This window comes from Mastomys coucha, unplaced genomic scaffold (assembly GCF_008632895.1).
Source record: "Mastomys coucha isolate ucsf_1 unplaced genomic scaffold, UCSF_Mcou_1 pScaffold20, whole genome shotgun sequence".
Classification (NCBI taxonomy): Eukaryota; Metazoa; Chordata; class Mammalia; order Rodentia; family Muridae; genus Mastomys; species Mastomys coucha.
Genome location: NW_022196903.1, coordinates 16,011,692 through 16,038,393, shown reverse-complemented (window position 1 = coordinate 16,038,393; position 26,702 = coordinate 16,011,692). Strand labels below are relative to the sequence as shown.

The 26,702-nt window shown below is 35.4% G+C and overlaps 1 long non-coding RNA gene across 1 annotated transcript; it reads right to left on the bottom strand.

Moving 5' to 3' along the window:
• Positions 1 to 8,573: 8,573 nt before the first annotated feature.
• Positions 8,574 to 25,755, bottom strand: LOC116098013. The gene is made up of 2 exons (XR_004121667.1): positions 25,614 to 25,755; positions 8,574 to 8,671 (listed from the first exon to the last, which is right to left on the bottom strand). It is a non-coding gene; the product is annotated as an uncharacterized LOC116098013 (long non-coding RNA).
• Positions 25,756 to 26,702: the final 947 nt, after the last annotated feature.

Sequence of the window (26,702 nt, the reverse complement as noted above, 5' to 3'; positions counted from 1 at the left end):
TTCTTCATAAAACTTGTTTAAATTTGTATGGAATAATGGACTTAAATACATATATTGTTATATACATATTTATATTGAATGCTATGTATTGATACACACACATATATATAATATTGTGAGTTATAGTCAAGTATTGTAATATTATTATTCAAGAATTTCTAGATATAGTCATTGAAAAAATTCAATTGAACTCTGTGACTCTTTTACATACCACATTTAGTGTATTTGTGTGTATGTGTGTGTGTTTTAGAGGGAGGGAGAGAGAGAGGCAATGAGCAGTAGAGGAAGCGATTGAGAGAGGGAGAGGAAAAAGAAAGAGGAAGAGGAAGACAAGGTGGAGGAGAATATTGCATGCTTAATATTTTCTTCCTTATTCTAACTATAGCTTTTTCTATATCATCTTTTTCAAAACCAACACAATTTGTGACCTGTTCCTTTAAGAAATGCTATCTCATTTTGTGCAGAGACACATCTGAAGGCATATGACTTTGTTACTTGTACTTATACTATTGTAGATTATGTTCTAATCTGAGATTTCATCTGCCAGAATAAGAGATGAATATACATATGCCAATTTACATGTAACCATTTGTATAATTTTAGCTAAGAACAAAGTAATACAGGATTTCTTTACTTTTTATTTATATCTTGGTAGGTTGTGTTTGTTAAGGAATTTATCAATTTGCTCTGATACCTGAAAACTTAACATATGATTAACCACCATAGATTTTTACTATCCCTGTACAAATACGGTATCTATTTCAGCTCTGTTATTTTTATTTCTACTAGAGTGTAAATAGACCTCATTCATTTGAGCTATTCCTTGTTTTTTCATGTAAGTGGTTTATTTATTGTTATAAATTCCACAACAATATCACAAGAATAATTCATTCTTAAAATTTGTAAAACCTAAGTTTTTCAGTCAGGATTTTCTTTTTGGGATTTGAAGCTAAAATAGGTCACCTATGATTTTTTTAATAAGTTATGTATCCTCCAGATATAAGCTTGATTTTCAATTAGAGCTATCCTTTGAAATATGTCTTAAACATAATGGTACCACATCATTTTTTATTGTAACTTCTATATACCATAGAATCTTTATTTTATGGGTTTTTTTTTTTGAGACAGGGTTTGTCTGTATAGCTCTGGTTATGCTGGAACTTACTCTGTAGACCAGGCTGACCTTGAACTCAGAGATCCACCTGCCTCTTATTTTATGGGTTTACTATTCGGACTCCATTAGGTTAACTAAAATAATTACATAAAAATTAATTATTTTATTTCATTGTAATCAGAAACTTTTGCTTTACAGGACAGACCAATTTGATCTCTACCTATCTATCTACCTACCTATCTATCTATCTATCTATCTATCTATCTATCTATCTATCAATCTATCTATCTCTATCCACCTCATCTATCTATCTAGAATTATTACTCATATAAGTCAATGCACAATACAGTAACATACATCTTCTCTTCTTCCATTTTCTTTCTCCTTACAGCTTGTTGAATAGCATGGGATTATACTACTCCTACTTTTTGAATACTTAAGTGCAATTATTTTTCACTAACATGTAAGTTTCTTGAGACAGACATTTTGTCTACTTTAATACAAAAAGTAAAATGTCTGTTGTAAAACATAGGTAAAATAATATGGATTCTAAAATGCTATTCTAGAAAATATAATGTATTTTATTAATTTTTAAAGAAATCATCAAATTTGACATGCATCTCTGAGGACAGACTTGTCTAGCATGAAAGCCCTGAACTTCATTCCCAGTACTACACAAACCCCTCACACACATACACATATACACACAGAGAGGAGGGCCGGAGGGAGAGAATCACATAACAAAGTCAGGAAGGCAAAGAGATGGTACTAGAAACATGGTATTATAAAACAATAAAACACATCAAGACTGCATCTAATTTATATTGACATAGATATAATATTTATTGAGAGACAAAATTTTAATTGAATTCCAGAGGAAATTTGGGAACTAATTCAAATATTTAAATGGATGTTTTAAGTGGTCAGAGCATTCAAATCTCTAGTGGAGTTAGCTGAATTTACTACAAAATCATTTATGGAAATAAAGTAGTACACAGATCAATAGTTTCTCAGGGGGACAATACATCCTGCTTGAAATCATTTAAATACCTAGTGGTATTTTTATACTGAAAACTTTTTGTCACCTAGATTACACTTGATTTGATATCTTTGTTCTGCAGATCCAAAGGATGTATTGAGAAATTGTCACATCTATCTTGTGAGTAATTGGTAGCTATTGAAAGTTATTGGAAGTACAAATGTCCACATACATAATTTAAACTGATACATGCTATATATTTGTAAGTTAAATGAGTGAGAAGAAAAATCAATTTATCAATACTTACATTTGTACAAAGACTTCTAAATTAAAATTGACATAACTTTTAAAGAGAAGGTGATGTTAGCTTTATGAAAGCTGAATATATTGTCTTGCAACCTTCAGGAACTGTCATGAGCTAGGGTCCTATAAGAATTCCCAATAAGGCCAGGTGGTTGTGGTTCTCACCTTTAATCCCAGCACTTGGGAGACAGAGGCAAGCAGATTTCTGAGTTTGAGGCCAGCCTGCTCTACAGAGTGATTTCGAGGACAGTCAGGGCTATACAGAGAAACCCTGTCTCAAAAAAGACAAAAAAAGTAAAGAATTCCCAATGAAACCAGGCTTTTCCCAAAGCTATGTTTCTCTCTACAAACTGATATCAATGTCCCATTGCTGAAGACAATTATACAATTAATTAAACTGGTAGAAGTAAAGATGGCTACATAGGGCCTTCACCCCTATGTGTTAGGTTCTTTATACAGGAAAGTACCCTTCATGCTACCAAGAGAAGCATAAATACTAAGCCAACATCATATCCTTCAATCTACTATGATATCTTGCCTACAAGATATTCTAGGACAACAGTGGATCAAAGTTTATAGACATAGCTAACTGATACCTGATATGACTGAAAGCTCACTTTATGAGATAAAATTAATACCCAAAATTGCTCAAATAACCAGGAACCCGAGACTAGACAGCCTAAGGACTTAGGGTAAAACCAAATACTATCATTCTAAGAGAAAACAACTGCAGCAGCAGAAAGTAGCAATAATATAACTCCTGATGTCATTATACTATACTCATAGATCAAAATTTCTTTCTCAGCCATCATCAGAATAGCTTCTTCCTATAGCAGATTGGAACAAAACCAAAGATATAAAAACAGACATTATAAACAGAATGAAAAACCTTGAAACAACCTTCATCAAATGGGATGTAACCTTCAAATCCCTCAAGACTCAGGGAAAGGAAGGCAGAAAGACTGTAAGAGCCAGAGCAGATAGAGGACCACAGAAAACAAGATCTTCTGGAAAAAACAAAATTGATGGACATATAAACTCACAGAGACTAGTTCAGCATGTACAAGACCTCCAGGTCCTCTAGGACTCCTCCAGATGGTGTCCTAGAACTCAAAGAAGTGGCCACACACCACACACACCCCTATAATCTGGATGCTACCTTATAATATCTACTTGCAAGTGAAAATTTAATTTTCTCCAAAAAACTTCACTGGGGGAACAAACTACTCTTAAGCATAGGCCATTTGCCTAGCAATGGATAGCCAACATGGAATACTCAATAGTTCTATGTTTCATACTGTCATAGGGATTTTTTTTTTAAAAGAAGTGTATCTGAGTTTTTATTTTGTCTTGTTCATCTCTCTGTCTCTCTGTTTGTCTCTGTCTGTCCCCCCTCTCTCTGTGTATATGTGTGTGTGTGTGTGTGTGTGTGTGTGTGTGCATATTTCTTTCTCTCTTTACCTTATAGGTCTTTTGGTATATATTATGACATCTAATTTAATGGTTTTATGGGTTTCCTGAGTGTCTGAGGGCCCCTCTCATTATATCTATAACATGTGTCTTCTCTTGGGGTCTTCATTCTGTTTTGTCCTATTCCAACGAATTAGTTCTCTGATATCATATTATATTTCATTATTATGCCTTGGATGTCTATTTGCTTTCTATGAGAGACAGAAAGAGAATGAATCTGGATCGGATGGGACATAGAGAGGAACTGGGAGGAGAGGAAGGGAAAAGTATAATCGGGATTTGTTGTATGGAAAAGAAAAAAACTAATTCATTTTATTTACAACTTTTATTTATTCACTTTATATCCTGCTCACCGCCCCTCCTCCAGTCACTCCTTCCAATAATTCTTTCCTCCTTTCCCCTTCCCTTTTCCTTGAAAATGTAGAGGTCCCTCTTGAGTATTTCCTCCCCCTGTCACATCAAGGCCTCTTATACTGAGGCCCAAAAAGGCAACTTAGCTAGAAGAATATATCCCATGTACAGGTCAGAGCTTTTTTTGGAATAACCCCTGCTCCAGTTGTTTAGATCCCACATAAAGACTAAGATGCACATCTGCAACGTATATCCAGAGTGGGGAATGGTTGGTTCAACCCATGTTTGCTCTTTGGTTGGTGGTTTTGTCTCTGAGAGCTCCCAAAATCCAAGTTAGTTGATCTTCTTGTCTTCTTGTGGAGTTCCTATCTCCTTCAGGGCAGTAGTCCTTCCTCCTATTCTTCCACAAGAGTTCTCACGTACCATTCGATATCTGGCTGTAGGTATCTGCATCCCTTTAAGTCAACTACTTGGCAGAGCCTCTCAGTACACAGCCATGCTATAGACTCCTATCTGCAAGCATGACAGAGTATCATTAATAGTGTCAGGAATAGATGCTTTCCCATGGGATGGCTTACTACTCAGGCTGGTTACTGGTTGGCCATTCCCTCAGTCTCTGCTCCATCCCCAAATTCTTGTAGACAGGATAAATTTTGGGGTGAAAGTTTTGTGGGAGAGATGATGTCCCCTATCATGCCATTGAGGTTTCTGCCTGGCTACAGGAGGTGGTCTCTTCAGGTTCCATATCCCCAATGTTGCGCCTCACCCCCATTGATTCTTGGGTACCTCCCCTATCAAATGAAAGTCCTTAGTCATCAGGAAAATTCAATTGAAACAACTCTCAGATTCCATCTTACATGGGTCAGAATGGATTATATAACTAACTCAAAGCCGAGTGGTGGTGGCACACACCTTTAATCCCAGCACTTGGGAGGCAGAGGCAGGCAGATTTCTGAGTTCGAGGCCAGCCTGGTCTACAGTGAGCTCCAGGACAGCCAAGGCTACACAGAGAAACTCTGTCTAGAAAAAACAAAACAAAACAAAACAACAACAACAACAACAACAAAAACTCAAGTGGCAGGACATGTTGGCAAGGATGTGGAGCAAGAGGAAGACTCCTCTGTTGCTGGTGGGATTGCAAACAGGTAGGAACACCCTAGAAATCAATTTGGCAGTTTCTCAGATAACTGGGAATAGTTCTACCTCAAGACCCAGCTACACCACTCCTGGACATACATCCAAAGAAACTCCAGCATCCCACCAAGATACTTGGTCAATTATGAACATAGCAGCCGGCTATTACAAAGAGTGGATAAAGAAAATGTGGTGCATCTATGAAATGGATTACTAATCAGTATTTTATCAAATACTCTTAAAATCAAAAACTATTTTAATTTAAAAAGAAAACAAGCAAACAAGCAAGGACTTCCATGTAAATATATGTAAGAGATTGACTCTGAACTATTAAGTAATATTGTAGCCACCCAGAGAAAAAGCTTTGTAGAATAAAGAATAGTAAGTGAGCCCATTAAGTTCTTTGTAGACCAATTAGACTGTTGATACCATAAAATTTGCTGTAAAGCAGTAACATTGTCCCTACATACTAGACTGGCTTTCCTAGTCTCACAAGTTAAAACCTGAACAATCTCACAAATCCTTTCACCTGAAGCTAGCTAGGATCCTTGCCCTCATACACTGAATTTGCTGGAGTTCACTTGCTTTTATTCCACCTTTCAAGTAACTGAAAAGCTGTCCCGTAGATTTTTAAGGTCAGGAGAAATGTCCTTACATTATAAATTTCTGTGCTTTCAAGCTGCATCTGGCCAGTAAACACAAATGTGATGTGCTTATGCAATTAGGTCAGGGCTGAGTATATAATCTTTCTTCCTTAATGTCATCTGTAACATATCATATGCTATAATTATGAGAGTAAAATCCCTATGACTGGGATTATGGAGAGCATATGCAATGAGGGCATTGACCTTGAAGGTTCTCTGAGAATTTGTTCTGAATTGTGAGTAATGAAACCTGTTTCAAACATTTACTCTTAAAAGTGAATAAGCCACCCAGCACACTAAGGCAAGAGGATTGTGAGTTTAAGGTCACCTTATATGCTGATGTATAAATGCATTCATGTATACATACACATACACATACACATACATATACATACATATGGAGAGAGAAACAGAGATAGAGACAGAGAGAGAGGGAGAGAAGTGTTTTAAAAATCTAGTATATGAATTAAGTTATTTGGCTGTAGCTCCATTGTAGAACAGTGCCTTTCCCACATCATGACTTCATTTTAATTCACAGGACCACCAGAATATTAGTATGCCACAGTATTTAATCTTAATTTACACATGATGTCTAGAATTGCCTTCCTATGACCATCCTACTTTCTTTAGGTCACAGGTTCTTAAACATTTTATACTGTGATTCTTTCACAGGATATTCTTTGCATAATCCTTCAAGTATATATATATAAATTAGATGCAAAAATCAAGCATTTACAGACAATTACTATACATATAGCTATTGTAAAGTAATTAAGGTAAATATAATACACATTTATTAATATATGATTAAAAGAATATTAGATATTAATGACAGAAATGCAGCTTTTATATGAAGAATCAAACTTTGTATAAATATTTATTACATCAGGGCTTTGAGCATCTCAGTGTTTTCTGTTTGCTATTTTGATTTTAAAATTGTCATTACTAAAATATGCATATATGATGTGCATATATAATATGCACATCATATTATATATACATATATATGCATATACACACACACACACACACATATATATATATATATATATGTATATATATATATATATACATATATGTATATATACATATATATATATATATAAAATAGAACTAGTACAAGACACTTTGGAATCCTGGACAATTCTAATAAAAAGATAGAATCCAATTCACGATTTTATTTATCAAACAAAACCCAATATTTCAAATAAAAATTTTGAAAGTCAAACATTCTAAAAGATAAAATCCAAAGACGTACTAATTTGATATATACTCATTAAAGAATGATGATAGAAAAATACTAACGTCTTTGTTTTCCATAGTTGAGCCGTTATGTTTTTGTAAGAGCAGAAAACTTCGTATGTATAGGGAAGAAACCATAATTCTGCATCCACAGTTGTCTTATCCTAGCTGAAGTGCTTTATGAAGCATTCATTAGCACTGGATATCATGAGCTATATACATGTGCCCTGCACTATTTATGTTCAGAACCAGTGAGGTTCTACAATCAAACAAGTGCTACCGAATACACTTCAGATTGTTTAAGGATATGATTTTGAAGATTTTTTTTATTATTGTTCATTCAGCAATCTTTTATGTTTCCAAATTTGTGCAATCCCCACATTTAGTTATACAACTTCATGTGGGGTCCAGCATAACAGTTTAAGACACTATGACATTATGGTTTTAATGGCAAATATATTCTTGAGATTCATATTCAGAATTCATTAAGCAGAAGAATAGAAGCAAACAATCTTTTTTGGATTCTTCCCATTAAGAAATGGACAATATTTCCTTATCCATTAACTTTTGATGTGAGTTAGAACTTGTTTTGATCAAAGTAATGAAATAAAAGTGACTTATTTTGTGAAATCTGAATAAGGGTTGAAGAGGTTTTCTCTTCCAGTTATTGTCTTCCTGCTCTGAGATTGCCATCAAAATTTGATTGAGATATAAAATTTGACAAAGGAGAGCATACTATTTAAGGAGAGGGAGAAGGAGTGTTTGTATGTGTGTGTGTGTGTGTGTGTGTGTGTGTGTGTGTGTGTGTGTGTGTGTGAGAGAGAGAGAGAGAGAGAGAGAGAGAGAGAGAGAGAGAGAGAGAGAAACATATTTAAGAAACATCTTGTATTGTTAGCAGTCAATGAGCCAAAGATTTAAACTATAGTTAAAACCAGGTGCATAGTTGATTTAGAAATATGAGTTCACTTTAATCCATTTGCCTGCTTAATTGTAAAGTCAACACTGTGGAGATTTCTTTCTTGCATTACTTAACATCACAGAAAATGGTCATAAATGAACAAAACTATCAAAGCACAAAATGCAATAAACCTTAACAGAATGATTAGCATCATTAGTTAGTAAGCCTGTCTGCATATCAGGAGCTGCTGCATATTTCCTAAGGCAGATGGCCAATTGTCAAGAACATAGGTTTTCGAAATATCAGTTCTCAAATGGAAACTTCATTTTGAAAACAACTCTTATGAGACTGAATAGTTGCTAACATTGTTTATCTTATTAATTTTTACCAAGTAAGGTTTATTTTCTGCTGGTGTAACAGTTTATAAAACACCAAGTCTGTTAAATCAATATGCGTTTATTATGTCAACATTCCTGTGGGTTGATCTGTCCTTGGCACGGTGGGTTCTCTGCTTCTGCTTCTCATCAGGTATGATCCTAGTGTGAGGCAATAGAGTGATATTATCAGAAACTCAATTTAGGGAAAGTGTCTTCCAAATCCTCTCAGACTTTTGGCTACATTACTGACTTTGGTATCTTGCTCACAGTGATACTCTTAGAGAAGCTTTCTTAAGTTCCTTGTGCTTTCAACATGGGATACAACATTGCTTTTCCAGGTTCATTTTCTTATATGAAATATCTTTAAAAAGATAATATTAGGGAGTTTTAATATAATGTATTGAGTTAAAAAAACAACAGAGCAGACAAGATGGCGATCTAATCAGTTTTAAGGAAGAAGCAACTGAAATAGTAAGGGAAAAGAGGGGAGGTATTTTTCTGAGTTAGAAATCAAGAAAGCAATTCAGTTTATCCTAGTGGTGTCTAAGCAACTATATCAAGGAAATGGGTGACTTCACAGACAGTGTGAGTATCCTGAAATGATGAACAGGGAGTCTGTAAATTACAGTAGTAATAAAGAGGGAACTAGCGAGAGACCATGTACTGGCTGGTTTTGTGTGTCAACTTGACACAGGCTGGAGTTATCACATTCAAAGACATAGGCCTGTGTGATCTGGCTAGAGGGCAGACACTCCACACATCCTTAATCTTTCTGTCTGGAATACAGATATTCCCTTAGTATTTACCTTTAAGGTAAAATTAGTGTCTAGAAGCAAACAACCATGTCTAATTGAGGAGCAGGCAAAGTGATGAATCAGAGAATTATTTGACAGAATGAGATAAGATAGGCCCAACTCTCACAAGAATTGTGCATGAAGGAGAAACTATTCAAGAACAGCATAGGGAGGAGGTGAGTCAGTTGATAGTCAGTGCAGTGAGTGTAGTACAGTGGAGTTGAGTTCGTTCCTAAGTTCATGCAGTTCATTGCAGATCAGCAAAGGCTGTTGAAGCCATATAATTAGAATAAATTGGCAGAGTTAGTTTGAGGCCAAGCAGAGCAATTTAGTGAGAAGCTGAGAGAAGCCAGATTGAATCAGTCAGCTTGGAGAGGAGTTTTAGCCAGAAGAGCTAAGGTGAATCAGCCAACCTGAGTTCAGAAAGAAATAGAAAAGGTGAGCTTATTCATCAATAAGCCCCTGAGATGACAATTATATCAGGTGAATAAAAAAACTTTTACATTGAAATTCACTTTGGGGGACATGGTATATACTATCTGATCTCTATTACCTAAATATATGTAGACTTGCATGGTATAGAAGGACACATGGAGCTGAGCTACTCTAACTGGGTGACTTTGTTCTTTGATTCTCGCGGTTTGTTTCCTGTAGTTCACATGCTAAAAAATAATCCAAAGCTTCATTTCAAAGCTTAAACATGCAGCTACCAACTGTGTCATATTTTTGTCAGTGGATTCTGATATAGATCAGTACCTGGTGATACAGCTGTTTGCTCCCCTGTGCTAGGTAATTGAGCCTCAACAGGACCATGGCTCCCCTTCATTGATGCCAGATAAGGCCATTCTCTGCTACATATCCAGCTGAAGCCATAAGTACACCCATGTATATTCTATGGCCATTGGTTTAGTCCCTGGGAGCTTTGTGGGTTCTGGTTAGTTGATATTGTTCTTCCTAAGGGGTTGCAAACTCCTTCAGCTCTTTCAGTACTTGCCAAAATCTCCACTGGGGACCCTGTGCTCAGTCCAATGGTTGGCTAGCAGTATCCACCTCTGTATTTGTCAGGCTCTGGCAGAGACTTGTAGGAGATAGCTATACCAAGTTCCTGTCAGCTAGCTCTTCTTTGCGTTTGCAATAGTGTCTGGGTTTGGTGTCTCCAGATGGGGAAGATCCCTAGGTGAGGTTGACTTCAGGTGTATAATTTTCTTATCAAAAGCTTCCTTAAATCTTACAAAACAAAGAAGTTTATTTTTACACACACACAAAATCATGTGTAGTGTTACTTCATTGCATTTTTTCCCTTTTCCTAGTTTGGAAGCATATAAAATTTATGTGGAGTACATACTATAATAACTAGAAAGGAAAATACAACATTTATGCTCAAGTGGAGTTGTTGTTCCAATGGCAGGGGACTGAGCTAGTGGCCTGCCTGTCTCTCTCCTCTCTCTCTCTCTCTTTCTCTTTCTCTCTCTCTCTCTCTCTCTCTCTCTCTCTCTCTCTCTCTCTCTCTCTCTCTCTCTCTGGAGGAAGAGGGCCTACTGCTGAGGCCCAGGTCTCTCTCTCTCTCCTCTGGAGCTGGCCTGTTTGTTGCACGGTGCCTTAATTAAAAAGGAGGCAATGTATGAATGAGATATTTTATTGTGGGAAGGATAGAATGTGCTGGTTAATTAAAGGGAAGGAAAGAAGAGAAGAGAGGGAGAAAAGGAGAGGAGGAAAGCAAGAGAAGAGAACAAAGAGCAGAGAGGAGAGAGAACACAAGAGAGTGAGAAGAAGAGGAAGAGAGTGAGGAGGTAAGAGAATGAGGAGGGAACAAGAGACCAAGAGAGAGAGAGGAGAAGAGTAAGAGAGTGAGGGAGCAAGAGAACAAGAGAGTGAGAGGAAGAGGAGAAGTAAGAGTAAGAGCAAGAGGGGAGAAAAGTAAGAGAACAAGAGAGTGACAGGAAGTAAGAGAACAAGAGAGCAAGAGTCTGAGGAGGGGGCAAACCACCCCTTTTATTGTTTGAGGCGTGGCATGCCTGGCTTCTGGTCAGATGACTGTGTGTAAGGTCCAGCTAGAATGCTGGGAGTTTGAGGCATTGTCTGTCTGATAGAGCACACATCTCCTGCAGGAGCAGCTGTGCAGGGTCTGGGCTGAAATCTGAGCAATTGGTCTCAAGAGCTATCACTGAACTCCTACCGTCCCTTGTGAACAAATTTACTTTGCTCGGTGGGTCTCCGGGGTCCTGAGGTGGTCGTTCTACTGGACTCTGGCTGTCAGAACTGCCCACGGCCCCACAAGGAGTTACTTTCAGTATCAGACGTCTTTGTTAGGTTCTTCTTCATACATTTATCCTTGCCATAATTTTATTGCCCTAAATTTATCATTGTTGCCAATGTTTCCTCTTCTAGTCAATCTAAATTACCTTCATATGATTATTGAAATCTGAGTTCTTGTATTTAAAGCTACAATGCTTCAGAAAACTAGCCAGGTGAACTTTTTAATACCATTTGCATAGATTTCCATTTTTAGTATCATACTGTTTGTTTTGTGACTTAATCTCCATTTATTCATGCAAGACATATATATCAATATGTGTGTATATATTTGCTGAACCATTGGAATAAATGTGAAATGCTGGTTTTGGAGAACAATGACATACCATAATTACTGGAGCATACTCCTATCATCTTTGTCATGTAATATACATTAAAATAAGCTATAAGATATTCCTGTGACTCAACAATCTATCTCTAAAATGAACATTATTAAACATTATTTTCCAAATCACTGCTCTACATAAAAAGATAACCACAAATCTGAAAATATGACAGAGAGTTACTTATAGATTTTTCCTAAATAATGAATTTGGAAAAAATGTTCATCACTTTCTGGTTTGGGCACATTTTATCAATGATCTTGTTTCAGTAGATTTTTTTGGCAGAACTGAAAAAGCATTATTATTTTATTTCCAAATAAAGTACAGTACTGTTAACCATTTGTATTCACTCCTCTGTTTAAATTAGCATGTTCTTTCTTGTAGTTTCTCTAGTTAACCTCATGATTAATGATGAACATCTTTCTTTCTAAGGAGATTTTAAAAGTAAGGAAAACATTCTTCTGGGAAAATAAAAGCAAATTCATCTGAACAAACTGTTGCCACTGAAAGTGCTAAATATTTTCTGTAAAGACTGATACTTTTCTAGCTCTATTTCTTACTTCTAGGAATATTGGTAATTTACAGATTCGGTGCACTCTGATGACCTGTTGCAGCATTCACAGTGGCAGACCTGAGGTTCCATAGTACATTAAAGATTCACTTTGATTGTTTAACAGTTATACAGGGAGAGGTACAGGGAAGATGGCAGTAATACAAGTAAGTCAATGGAGAATGTCTTTGAAAACACAGTATGTTAATGTGAGTCAAATATCATGATCGATACCAAATATTTTTACTGATATTTTATTAAATTCAGTGATGTATATTTTCAAATTTTATTTTCTAGCCACAGGAAATTATTTTATCTGTGGTTAAATTATCAATGACTATCCATGAAAATTAACTTGTTTTTTATTCTCTAATCTTTTTTTTTATAGTCCAGATTTTATTCCTCTCCTGGTCTACCCTCTTACTGTTCCTCATCCCACACCTCTTCCCCTGTCTCCAAAAAAGATGTTCTGACCTTCCCAGTTCCAAACCACCAGACCTCCTCACTCCCTGGGACCTCAAGTCTCTTGAGGGTTAGGTGCATCTTCTCTGAGTCCAGACCTGCCAGTCTTCTGCTGTATATGTGTTGGGGGCCTCAGGTCAGCTGACCCATGCTACCTGGTTGGTGTCTCAGTGAGCAATCTTGGGAGTCTAGGTGAGTTGAGACTGCTGGTCTTCCTATAGTGTCACCTTCCTCCTCAGCCTCTTCCAGGTTTTCCCTAATTCAACCACATGGGTCACCTAACTCCTGTCCATTGGTTGGTTGAGGCATGTTAATCATAATGTTAAGAGAAATTAAAAAAAAGATAGTGTCTAATGATAGTAAAATATGCTCCTCATTAAAGGAATTAAAGTAAAGGAAACAATCATTCTAGTGAAGAGGCGCCCTACAAAATAGGAAAAATCTTTATCAGTAATACATTAGAAAAAGGAGTAGTGCATATCTCAACCCTCACCTGATAACTTTTTTGTTTGATTTACAAGACGAAATGCTTAATCCTAACTATGACAACTATACAAGACCTAGTCTTCCCAAGGCTCCAGAATCATTGCAGAAGAGGAGTTGGGAATATCTGCTGTGGAGCTGGTAGAAAACTACAAGGGAATAATAATTTCCAGGAAAGAGGGAAATTCACACATGAGAGTTCACAGTGGCTGTGACAGCATTCTTAACATCTTCACAGACTCTATCCAGACAAAAGTCTCATCATGGAGAGGAAAGATGATCAGTGTCTCAGTGCAGGCTGAAGAGCTTTGGTAACCAATACTGGAAGGGAGAGTCAGAGTCATTGTTTTTAAAGATATTGTCTTTTGTAAGCCAATCAGGATCCAGTTAAAGACTATACATCTAATAGATTTTTTTTAGCACAAATTGTACTTGATGTGTTGAAAACAAACAAGTGAACACCAAGACAGTAAAGGAGGGGCTGAGTGACCTGAAGGAATTGGAGGAGAGGATGAACACCATCAAAGTACAATGAAGACAATTCTCAAATCATTAAATAAAAATAAATTGACACATTATTTAAATCTATAATACATAGTAACATAACTGTACATTTAAATATTTTCTTCTTATTTACATCCATCAGCATGTTGAGGTCTATCATAGTAATGGGGAAACAAACTCACAATATAGTGTACTTTCTATTGCCTTCCCCAACATACTAAATTTTGTTTTTCAGAAAATCTTTACTAGGAAAGTTTGATACTTGTCTCCTTAATTAATGGCCATTGACTTCAATGAAACCAAAACCTAATGTAATTTTATTTTACAAAATCATAATTTATAAACAGTTATAAAATTATTTTCAATAATTGCTACTTAAAAATTCACCTGAGCTGGGCAGTGGTGGTGCACACCTTTAATCCCAGCACTTGGGAGGCAGAGGCAGGTGGATTTCCTAGTTTGAGGCCAGACTGGTCTACACAGTGAGTTCCAGAACAGCCAGGGCTACACAGAGAAACCCTGGCTCAAATAATCAAAAAACCAAAAATTCAAAAAAAAAATTACCTCCTTTCTACTTATTTATTTTATCTATCTACTTATCTGTTTATCTATATATTATCTATCAATCTGTCTATCATCTATCTATCATCTATAAACCTATATATTTATTTGTTTATTTTTGAGTAGTGTCCTGCAACTCTAGCTGGCCTTGAAAGTTTACATCGCTAAATATAATATGGAGTTTCTGCCTCTAATTGCCAATTGCTGGGATTAAAATATTCCCTTTATCTTTCTCTAATGAGATGCCTCTGTTTTTGTTGGCATAAAAGATTGTACATGTGAAAACAGGTCACCTTAGCAGTCTATCACAAATATTTCAATATTCAAATCTATTATAACACATTAAAATGATTTTCATCTGTTTAACGTGTTCTTTTTCTTGCTTTCAATCTCTGTATTTTACACCCATCAAAATGTCTCTGTTTTATATCTCTCCCAGATGATATTTTTCTACTATAGATTTATCCCTTTTAATTTGTTTCTTCTACATAGTAATGTGTGGCAGTAGCTGAACGTCAACTCGAGTACATCTAGAGTTAACTATAACTCAAAATTAGTTGGGCATACACACGAGGAATTTTATGTTTAACTAAATCATAAGCAGGCAGATTCACTTCTAATTCAGATTTTTGAGGTGAGAAGATACACCTTTACTCATGTCTTTTGAAGTAGAAAGACCCACCTCTAATCTGTGTACTACCTTATACTAGACAACAAAATAAAGGACAAGGCAGAAAAAATCTCTATTTGCCTTCTCATTTTTTGCCCTCACTAGCAAATCCATTCTTCACAGGCATTAGAGTTTGCTTCTTTGGTCATTCTAGTGTATACTTCAGACTAGCAGAGACATCCAGCCTCGTGTATTGAATGCTTACTCGAGTTCTGTATATTCTCTTCACAGACAGTCATTGTCAGATTAGCTGGACTATAGACTGTCAATTGTAATAAGTCCCCTTTTCCCCTTTATATAGATTCTATAAGTTTCATTCATTCTGTAAGTTCTGGTATTCTGAAAAACCCTTAGTACTAGAAGCACTTGAATGTGTTTTATCAGACTTTAGATTAACAAAACATAATAAAGTCTTTTGATACCATTCCTCCTTAAGTACTCTCTCAAGTTTGGATATGGTAGAAGATCATATTCTTGGTACTTTGAGTAACAATGAATGCATCTGTAGGGACACTTCACTCTGCTGTGATACCTTTCTTAATTGATGGTAATTTATGAGAACTAGATTTAAAGCTTCAGTATGGAATACATCAGAATGAGGATACTAACACAAATATCTTTGTTTTATTGAAGCAATGCCACAGTGATTATTTCTATTTGTAGTTGTAGCCCTATGCCTTAGTTTACTATTCAGTTGCTATGTAGAGACACAAGGAAAAGGCAACTTATAAAAAAAAAATTCAATAGTGGGCTTGTGTACTGTTTCAGAGGGTGATTTCATGATCATCATTGCAAGGACCATGGCAGTAGACAGGCATGACACTGGAGCAATATAATAGCTTACATTTTATCTGCAATTTGGGGACAGAGAAAAAGGAAACTAGGCCTGGCATAGGCTTCTGAATCTTAAAGTCCCATTGTAATCATGTGACTCCTCTTAGAAGAATAGACATCTCTATCTCTTTAAACCTTTCCACCAACTAGGGACCATGTATTAAACTACCTGATCCTATGGGAGTAATTCTCATTCAAACTACCACAGTAACTACGCAATGTAATGAAGAGTTTAGTGTTTTTATCTGTTCTTGGAAATAATCCAGGTAGCCTGACCAAGTAGGAATATTAATAGAATCATAAACAAGTAACCAATTCAGCCCAGTATTGTCATTATCAAAGTTTGGGACTTATTCTTTCTATTGATTTCTATGTACAAAGTACAATCTTGTTTCTCCCAATTATTTCATCTTCTTTTAACATGTATTAAGAGTCACTAACTTTCATCTCTATCTATTAACTCTTCTAAATTCTATTTCACAAGTGACTTGTGCAATCAATAACTTTCTAGCACATATGCTACTAGCTACTATCTACCTTTGCAAGAGTCTTTTTTGCCTTATTAAATGTTTTGTAGTTTCTTCATGATGATTAGAATTTCCTCAAATATCATTAGAAACACAAACTACATTTAATATGAATCAAACTGTTACGCCATAGCAATATTTTTAACCATGATGTTCCATGAAAACTCTATCTTAATATATTAGCCTGTATACATTTGAATCATTCCCCTCAAAATGTTTACACTATTAACATTTTAAACTATAATAAGATTTTCCACTACATATAATATTTAAACATAGTCATTCTTCCTTATGTTTCTTTACTATATTTTAGGTAATGTTATAAAATCATGAAAATGGTTTGGTATGTTGCTTTTAGTTTATGCTTACAATACTATGAAAACATGCACACACATGTATGGAGTATATAAACAAAACTTCTCTGGAAGCAAGATAATTTAAATCACTAAGATTAAAACTTGTGTCAGTTCTGTATGTATCAAACCTCACATGGTGAGTGGAGGAGTGGAGGTGATCAAATTTTTTTATTGCAGGATGTGTTTCCAAGAGGGGTCACCAAATCCTATGATACTATGACACTTGGAAGCTAAATTAGATGACCAGCAACTACCCCTGTAGTGACAAAAATAAAGTGATGTTTACTGTGGAATAAAAATAAGTACTCTCTTATAATCTTTAGGTTTATAATCCCTAGAATTTAAACAATGGCTCCAGGGAAGATTCTCCGAAAACATCACAAAAGGCTTTCTATTTAACTTCCAGGGCTTGTCTTTCTTTCAGTTATCCTTTAACATCAGTTGTCAACAATGTTTCTTATGAAAGCACAAAATGGGAAGATAAGTGAAAAATATCCATGGATGCTGTTTCCTAACATCTGCAATAGATTTCTTCATTTTTTTAATTTATGAATTAACTTAATTTTCACTTCTCAGAATTATGCTTCTGTAAAGAAGTACAGACATATCAAATTCCTTAAAATATATTACATATAATTAAGATATAAAATGATGAAAGTAAGATAATTTTCATACTAAGAAAAATTATGCCATAGAATCTTATTGATATCCAAGTTAATTCATGTGTAAAAAAATGAGAAAATTAAAAATACCATATCTTTAGATCTCAAATTTCTTTCCCAGATATGTATAAAGTAGAAGGACAATTATTACAAACATAACTTCGTTTTTTCCCTGATTACTATCTTTACTAATTATTCTCAGTGGTTGAGAGGAGTGAGGACAACACATGCTCCTTTTATTACTCATAATATTTATTACTTGGAAATGTTACTATGTTATAAAGTTTTTTAGCTGAGTTAGTTGAAGCATATGGCCCATTTCTGACAATACAATGTACAGAAAGACCATGAGGGACCCATCATAAGTAAAAGACCTCAGTCTAAACAAAAATGACCTTTTTAAGAAAGAGACCTAAGCTTAAGAATACACAGCTAGGAGAACAGGCTTTGCTAATGTTTATTTTAATAAATTACCGATTATACTAAAATTTATTAAAGTATGCTTATGTCATATAAGAAATATAATAACTTGGGTAGGTATAAGATATGTTAAAGCTAGCTGCTATCTACTACATGATAAATATAAACATATTAAATGATATTTAATAACTTTGGAGAAACAAAAGCCTCCTTTTATTCAAATCATAAAATAATAGTTATTAATTGCATATAGCTTATTTTAATTAGCTTTTCTTCCTAATAAGCTCTATGAATAAAAATGAGCAAGCATAGTTTTCCCCATGAAGACACATGTGACTAGACTTCAGTATTAGTGACTGGAGTAGATGCCAGAGTCTGGTTACAAGAAAGATGATAGAGAATTGATGCTTCATTATGGAAAAATCTACTGAGGAAAATCCAGGGCAGAATACATTGCAGATTTACTAAAGATGAGATATTTTATATTTGATGATTTTAATATATTGACATGAGTCTGACTATATTCATGTACTAAAGTTCTTAATTTCTATCTATCTATCTATCTATCATCTATCTATCTATCTATCTATCATCTATTGTCTATTTTTATTTTCTTTTTCTTTATTAGATGCTTTCTTTATGTACATTTCAAATGTTATCCCCTTTCCAGGTTTCTTCTCTGAAACCCCTCTCTCCCATCCCCCCTCCTCCTGCTCAACAACCCACTCACTCACACTTCCTTGCCCTAGCATCACTCTACACTGGGGTCTTCACAGGACCAACGGCCTCTCCTCACACTTATGTCCCACACAGTTATCCTCTGCTACATATGTGACTGGAGCCATAGGTCCCTCCATGTGTACTCTTTGTTTGGTGGTTTAGTTCCTCGGAGCTCTGGGGATTATGGTTGGTTCATATTGTTGTTCCTCCTATGGGGTTGCAAACCACCTCACCTCCTTCTGTCCTTTCTCTAACTCCTCCATTGAGGACACTGTGCTCAGTCCAAAAGTTGGCTGTGAGTATCCACCTCCATATTTGTCAAATACTGGCAAAACCTTTCAGGAGACAGCTGTATCAGGCTCCTGTCAGCAAGCACTTGTTGGTATCCACAATAGTGTCTGGGTTTGGTAACTGTATATGTGTTATCCTAAGCCCAGCTTCCCCTTTGTACTTTTCTCCCAGTTCCTTACATTTCCCTTCTCCCACAATCACTGTTCCTCCTTTTCTTTCACCAAATTGCAGGCCTCACAAGGATGTCAACTGAAAATTGCATAACAAGATAGAATAATCCAAACCTTCATATTTGGGCTTGATGAGGCAACTCAGTAAGAGAAAATGGGTCCATGAGTAGACAAAAGTCAGAGACCTCCCAACTCCCATTGTTAGGATTTCCAGTACAGAGGGTCAGGAAATTGAATAGAAATATATAGCAGTGGTGAATGGGGAACTGGCATTAGCCACTAGAAAGTCATAGATGCCAGGGAAGCAAGAGGTTCTGAGCACCCAACAGGGATAACATTAGCCAAAGTACCCAATAAAGTGGAGATAGAACCTCTAGAGACCATCTCCAGCAGATAGGCATGGCCCCCAGCTAAGAAAAGGGGCCATCCACCCATCTCAAAATTTTCAAGTCAGAATTGTTCTTGTCTAAAAAGAAATGCAGTAACTAAGTGAAGCAGTGACTGAAGGAAAGTCCATTTAGAGATCACCCTACTTAGGAATTCATCCCATCTGCAGACACCAAACCCCAACACTATGGCTGATGGCAAGAAGTGCTTTCTGACAAGAGCCTGGTATTGATGTCCCCTGACAGGTTCTGATAGCACTGACTAATACAGATATGGATGCTTGTAGCTAACTATCAGACTAAGTATGAGGACCCCAATGGAGGAGTTAGGGGAAGGACTAAAGGAGCTGAAGGGGTTAGCAACCCCCCAAAAAGAACAACAATAACAACTGGATCACTCAGAGCTCCCAGGGACAAAATCACCAACCAAGGAGTATACGTGAAGGGATCCATGGCTCCTGCCATATATGTAGCAGAAGATGACCTCATCTTGCATCTATGGGAGGAGAGACCCTTGGTTCTTTGAGGGCTTGATGCCCTAGCGTAGGGGAATGCTAAAGTGGTGAGGCAGGAGTAGATGGGTAGGAGGAGGAGCATCCTCATAGGCAAAGGGAATGGGGGGGTGGTATGGGAGTTTGCAGGGTGGAAACCAGAAAGGGGCATATTGAGCCATACTCCATGATTTCCACATTCTTTGTGGGCCCCAAATGAGCTCTGCTTATTTGATTCTGAGAGTCATTTTCCTCTGGTGTCTTTGTCTCTCCTATGATCCTTCCTCGCCCTCATTCATAGGGTTGCCTGAGCTCTAAGTAGTGTTTTACTATGGGTCTCTTTATATATAACCATCCGCGACCAGGAGGAAATATCATTAATTGCAGCTGGGTTAGGCATTCCTCTATGAGTAGAGCAGATTATCATTAAGATTATTTGATTGAAATTAATTAATTAGCTAATTAATTAATTTTTTACTGGCAAGTTCTGTTTGGTTCTATCCTAGGTCGATGGGCCTTAGAGTACCTTATTCTTGGCCATCTAGGCTGTGTTGCAATGTTTTTTTTCTTGTGTCATTGGCCTCAATTTAGATGAGTCATTGATTGATTGATCTCTCCAACAAGCTCTGAGCCACCATTGCCCCAGGAAAACTAGCATACAGGGCAGGTTGTGGGTTGAAGATTTTGTGGATCGGTTGGTGTTCCAGTTCTACAATTAGGTGTCTTCCTGGGTTACAGAAGTTGCTTGATTCAGTCTCCATATCCTTCCTTTAGTAGGAGTCCTCACTAGAGTCACCCTCATTGGTTCCATCAAGTGTCAACTACTGGCTTCCCATATAGCTCCCCAGAATCTCCCAGTTACAGTTGACCATCCTATACTTTTTCTCTCTCTCTGTCCCTCCCTTTCTTACTGATATCTTCTATATCCATCATATCCTGAGCTCCCAGTTGACCCCAAAATAATCTATTTTCTTTTCCAAGGAAGATCCACTCATCCTTCCTAAAGCACTCTTTGTTACTTATCTTTTCCGTGTCGGTGGATTATAGCATGATTATCTCTACTTAACAGCTAATTTCCACTTATAAGTGAGTACATTTCATGTTTGTCTTTCTGGGTCTTGGTTAATTCACTCAAGATGATTTTTCTATGTTCCATACATTGGCCTGAAAATTTCATGATTTCAAATTTAGAAAATACTACATTCAGTAACTGTACCATTTTTTTTTGTTTCTAATCAAAGAATTAAAATTTTAGTTTGGATTAGGACCTTGAAAACAAAAGGATTTTCAGAAAAGTAGTTTTTTATTTGTTTATTTGTATTTTTAAGAAATGAGATAAATTTCATTATCATATTTTTTCTCAAGTTAAAATTTCTACTTGGACAATGTAAAAGCTAGTACTTGATAAAGGGCATCATAGGCTAAGTAACACCACCCTAGCAAAGGCACAGGAGTATGAGAAAGACAATTTTCAAAGGACCAATTGGTTTGACTTTGGAATTAAAATCTCATGTTTCCCATTCTTAAAGGACTTTGATTTCTGGCTCAGTAAAAAATTTATTTAAAGGCATGCCATTGGCATATTTTGTAGGGGCATATGTAATGAATCTCTCCTGGATAAGTCTATTACCTCATTCAGCCACACACCAGATCTGGGAATGCATAAGGAATGGCCTCACAGAATACTAAGTTCTTCATCTGCTAAAACAATTCAAAGTCCTTTGCATGCAGCACAGGAATATATATGCGAGAGAATCGAATAATCCTTGAAATTTTAGTAAAGTAAAAGACACAAGGTTATGAGTGAACAAATGAAAAGGAAAAATGAGTGTGAATGGCTTCCAGATACTACGCATTTCAGCATAAGGTCTACTGGAACAGATTGCTAACCAATGTGAACTAGAAATCTTTCTATTGCTAGACCTTCTCTAAGGATGTCTTAGAAATAATAAATAAGAAACCAAATTTCTCTATGAGCAACATTAACAATATTCTTAAATAAGCAAACGTGTAAATTAAGGAGTGTAATTGGAAGTGAATACAGAATATAGGCACTTACTATTTACCAAAGTCTCACCTACATATGTGAACAAACCTACCTACACAGTTCAATACATAAACCCAGACTTTAAAGTATGTCATGGTAGAAGACATGTCACATCTAGTATACTTACACTAACTATCAGATACAGTGTTTTACAAGCATATTTTATGTCACATAGTGTATTTAGTTTTATTTGATTCTCATAAGCTAGAAGGTTGTGTCATGATTACATTTATCTTACAGCTAGGATATTAAATTTCTGAGAGACTAAAGATGCTATTTAATATGAATCCATATATTTAGCAAACCACAGAGATAGAGCTCATTATTTTCTATATAGTGTCATAGAAAGTTTAGATTGCATCAGTTATTCTGAACTGTGAATCACACTGAGCTTGTTTAGTTTTCCCAAGATGAATCTGACCTCCCTGCAAATATGGTGACTCCTTTTATTCACTTCCAAATATCTTTACATCAGAACTACTACTATATACTTTTGCTACTAGCCTTTTGCAAAATGAAGAAATAGCCTTTTAATTAAATAGTAAATCTGTGAGGAATATGAACCTTTACATACTATGGCAATATTTACCATGTGGTGTCGGTTTCAGTGTTAAACAGAACAGTAATCAAACTTGACTGCAGAAATATACTATGTACTACATGGAAGGAAAGAAAAAAGCAGAATATATCATAGTCAATAGCCCTGATGATGTATGAGGATGGTAATATCAGATAAATTCTAAATGTGTGAAGTGCCTGTCCAAAGTGTAGGTTAGATCTTCATAGACATTGTGTAGTTTAAATCTCAAAAGTTCCATGACAAGTTTATCTGTAGCATAGATTTAAGTATAAATAACTTGTATTTAAAGAGTTAAAGTTTCTAATTTTGAAGTGATCCTTTTCATTTTTATAAGCAAGATAAGAAACATGTCCTACCTAAAGCCAAATGTGGAGCTCTAAATAGGCAAAAAAAATCAACAAATGTATAACATGCACAAATAAATACAAGCAAATTTATATTCCTTTTACTTTTTTGCAAAGTATGTACTTATATTTGCAAGTAACTCACTCTCATGAAATTATATTTTCAGTTTGATATTAATTCAAATTAATAGCTTACGATCTAATTTTTTATGAGTAAGTTTAGTTTAAAGAACTTAAAATTAAAATTCATACATATATATTAATGTAGTCATTAAAAGAAAAACAATTTAAAATTAGCAACCCTTTTAGTGGATGATAGCTACAAGTATTCTCCTTAAGTGAATAAGTTCTTACAAAAATGTTAATGTTCTCTCATATATGATATCATATGAAAATAATCTTGAGCATATAAAATGGAACCAATGTGATATAGAAACTTACGATCATACTAAGAAAACTTTTTTTAGAGACTTCAAGTATAAAGTTATAATGAGATGGAATACACTATCAAAAATGTTGTTTTAAGCTAACTCTAAGACTGATTAAACTTCACATGTTACCACCCTTATTCGTATAATGAGGCTTTACACACCAAAGATCACACATTAGCCCCTGGAGTAGTAAAAATGAGACCATTAAAAATCTGACAACATTAAATTGAATACAACCAACTTCAGACCTGAAAAGGGCAAATCAAATGCTGGTCACCAAAAATGATTCAGAACTTCTAAAAAGCTGGCACAGTGACTGAGCAGCAGTAAATCTGGGGAACCTGAATCGTGAATTATTTTTAACTGAAATGACCACCCAGAATTATCATTTTTGGACAGAAAGACATCTGAGCAGATGGAGCACAGGTAGATCCTCGAGTGACTGGAACAAATGCAGTGGTGTGTGTGTGTGTGTGTGTGTGTGTGTGTGTGTATGTGCGCATGTGTATGTACGTGCTGCTTGCTATTTATTGATCTGAAATTGTACAACATGTCAAAAACAACTTCTCAAATATCACTGCATAGAACTGCTTTCTTCTACAATGATCTAAATATTTTTGCTAAACAGAACAGCTGTTTCCAGGAAACATTTTGCATTTGAAGTTGCTTACATTTCAGAAGACTGATTTGAAAACTAATCACTTTTAAAAATATTATTTCTCTTTTTTTTCTGGCTAAAGCTTATTTCATTAAATATTGATGATAAAAATGCCTGCTACATATATACTCTTGCATTAAAATGATAATAGCTAATGCTAATTTAGCCAAATGAATTAATTGAGAATACGAATAGATTTTCTGCTAATTTCAATAACATTGTGGGGCTGGCAGGGGGCTAGCCTATTTCTTCAGGCCATCTGTGAATTCCTCTGATCTGTTGTGAACAGCAAATTGCATTCTGATAGACACTGATACACCCTTGTGAAGCATCTTCCATTCTATTACTCTGAACAAAACCAATTTCATGGTGTAAATACTTGTCTGCTTTCTAAAACATATAATCATAGTCTCACCAAAACTGCCATTGCTTCTGCTTTTCATATAACAACTGAATATTATTTTCACACGTTTAGAAAATTAATATATTCCTTGAATTCTATGAACTCTGATAATAATGAAAAAATCATATAGAACTAGCTCTCCATTTGGTAGAATGTTAGATCTGAATCTAGAAAGACATTTAAAATACTACAACTGAAATAGTTATGAGTAACCTGATCAAGTCAGATAAACGAGAATATTTTAGAAAATTTACATATACAAGTGTTAAAAGGTACAATGTTAGAACATCCCTCACTCTGAATTAATTAGAATATTTTATCTTCTAATCACTTTGCATATATAAATATTTGTATTGAAAATACTTCTCTAAGGAAGTATACATTTCCAAGAAGACTGTCTTTTATAATTAGGGAAACTTAGTCTACCATAAAGGCATAATGTTTTAGGCAAAACCTCAACTACATTTTAAAGCATTTTAAAGTATTTGAGTGCTTCTGAAGCAAATGTTGATTCTAACACGAGGAATGTTGAAACATCTATATTACTTTAGAAAATATGCATTTTGAAAGACTCATCATTTTTACTTGTAATTTTTTAAAAATGTTTTTGTAAAAGTATAATTTGTTTTGTAGATTATTTTGTTTTATAGATTATTTTTCCCATAAGAGATATGCTTACGCATATATGTTGCTTGATTTGAATAAAGCATTCTATACATGTTAGTCAAATTTTTCTTTATAACATAGAATGTTACAAAGTCACTCAAAACTATTAAAGCTATAGAAATATTTCCTCAGTATTTTACTACTCTGAGGAAGTTAACAAAAGATATCTATTTTGAACCCAATAGGAGTCTGGCTGACCGTTCCCACTGACAGCGATAGTGTCCAGGTTTGATGGGCTGCAGCAAAATGCCAAAAAAAAAAAAAAAAAAAAAAAAAAAAGGAACCTTCTGCCAAATGGACTGAGTGGACTGAGCCTGAGCTCACATGCAAAAATGAGCATAGAATTTTATAAACATACCTCCTCATGTACGTCTCAACAACTATCACTGTGAACAATAAGTTACCATAACTATCCCACACCCACTTTCTTACTCTGTCATGATTTGTTCATTTACCTTGCTTTATTTTAATTTCTGTGGTGGCATGACTACCTTGTTCCAGTACAGTTGAAAGAAAAAGAAAGAAAAAATGGGAAGAAATGTGGGGAGCCGTGAATCTTGAGAGGCATTCGCCATGGCAGGATGGCACCTACTTCCACTGTTAACTCCTATTGGACAACTGTTTGCGCATGTGCATGGAGTGAAAAGTACGCCACGTCACGGCCCATCCCGGGGCATTACGTAGAGTAATGAGCGAACAGCCAATCATGAGCAGGCACACCACGCTGTGGGCAGATACGCTGCACTGTGGTGTATATAAGCAGTGCGGATTTTGGGCTCGACCCTTTTTTCCTATGGATGGAGACAAATAAATGTTGCTGCAGAAGGAACCTAGTGTCCGCGTGTCTTCTTCCCGGAGAGAAGACTGCGCGGGCTACAAAGAAACAATGTGATATTTTGGAAGGTAATGCATTTACATTTCTACATGATATAAGAAAATTTCAAACTAGAAATACAGAATACCTCAGACTTATTTCTCACTATCAGAAAATATATATGAAGTCAAAGAATGTTTTCCTTTGAAAGAGTGACATTGCATGATTAAAAATTGTTCAAGACCTGTTATAAGCAACAATTAATGTAGGATATTATATAATATATGTGTGCAAGAACTGAGTCCAGCCATCTACTTATTTTTAGAAAGTGCTTTTGTCTTAGAAAAATTGAAGTCTTAGCATTTAGAGTTCATTTTATTCACAGGGACTACTACATTTTCTGTGGGTAATTTTAATTCTTTTATAAATTGTACATCAAGCTCATCTTTTTCTTGAAAATATAATGAATATCTATTCCTAGGGATATGGTTCCTAAAAATATATCTAACTCTCTGCTCTTTCTTCAGAGTATTGTGTTTTCCTCATTTAACCTGTTGTGTGCTTTCACTCATAAACTTAAAGACAGCATAGAACCTTATTACCAAATTATATGCTTGAAATAGTCTATAGTTTACTTACTGTTTCAGATATACTTAACCAATTTCTCTGTGGTCATCATTTTAATGTTTACATCTCCTTAAAATATGACTTTTGAGTTTTGTAAGTCACT